Source organism: Haplochromis burtoni, unplaced genomic scaffold, assembly GCF_018398535.1.
Source record: "Haplochromis burtoni strain Fernald_Lab_line unplaced genomic scaffold, NCSU_Asbu1 Contig_374, whole genome shotgun sequence".
NCBI lineage: Eukaryota > Metazoa > Chordata > Actinopteri > Cichliformes > Cichlidae > Haplochromis > Haplochromis burtoni.
Window position 1 is genome coordinate 117,189 of NW_024582735.1, and position 1,437 is coordinate 118,625.

Genomic DNA, 1,437 nt, shown 5'->3' on the forward strand with positions numbered 1-1,437 from the left:
TGAAAAAAGCGGACTAGTCAGCAGGATGCGAGTAAAGATGCAGGAGGAGAACTGTACCGGTGAGTTAACAGCATACTGCATCACACACCAGGAAAGGCTGTGTGGTAAAGTCCTAAAAATGGAGCTTGTAATGATCCCCGTAACGTAAACCGTAAATTTTATCTGAGCTAAAAGTTTAAATCACCGTCAATTTCAGTCTTTTATGTGGGAAATAGATTCAGAATTTGCCGACATTCCTTATCATACTGACGTCCGTTGGCTGAGTTGGGATAAAAATTCTCAATAGAGTTTTTAAGCTCAGCAAGGAAATCTGTCGGTTCATGGACATGTATGATGTGGTGAAGGCATTTCAAGTGAAGCTGTCACAAATGCACCAGTGCAACCTGCCTTACCTTCCCCTGTTGCCAAGCAATGTTGAACCAAGTCAGCGGACTTTGCTGAATTGCACCTGTGCAGATTCAGATGGAGCTGCAGTGTAATGATACACTCAAGGGAAAGCATGACACTGAATGGTCCACACAGTTTATTAGTTCCATTCCTGAAGCAATGCCCCAGCTCCATCTACATGCGGCTCGAACCTTGTGTATTTTTTCTGGGGTTTTTGGCCATGTGTTCATATTTCTAACTTGCCTGATTTTGACAGAATATTTAAAGTTAAAGGGTTTTTTTTTTATTTATTTAATCTGGAATAATATTCCTGTCCATTTTTATTCATATTTATGTTTAAAAAACATTGTTTTAGTTTGTTCAATAAATCTTTATCTTCTATATAATCTATTCATTCACTAGTTTGGTAAACTGCCGTCCAATTTAGAGACTCGAGGAAGTCTGAATCACAGTATCACAGCACAGTATCTTATTTTATTTTTAGTCATTTATTTCAGTTTTTGTTGCACTAACTGAAATAAATTTATGATGTTTTGAATATGAATCTTAACCAAGCAAGTATTGAAAAATAACAGAACCAGGACAATGAGGAACGCGAAAGGTGACCTTCCGCGTTGTTATGGCACGCGCCGGGTTATGTTAATCCATAACCCGGCGGAATCCAGTGGAATTACGCTCCCGCAGTAATAGACGTTCCAGCCCTGTATTGCAGCCCTAAACCATAACCTTATCCCTAAGCCTAACCATAACCTTATTTCTAACTGTAACCAGCACTTTAATGATGTGAAATAGTGTTTTCCCAAGCGATTTTAAGGAAAAGAGCAAACATGTGTAGATTGAGTCCAAACGGTTCTCACATGTCCTCAGTTTTCCGATGTCATCATGTAGGAATGTGTTGGGTGCCCGAAAACGTAATATGCTGACGATTTGTCACCTAGCGTAGCAGGGACGTGCAGAGGGGGGGGCTAGAGGGGCTTGAGCACCCGCCCCTTTCCTGATGAGTGCCCAAAGTGCCCTTTTGTTGAGGCAACTTTTAAAATTTTTTTATTT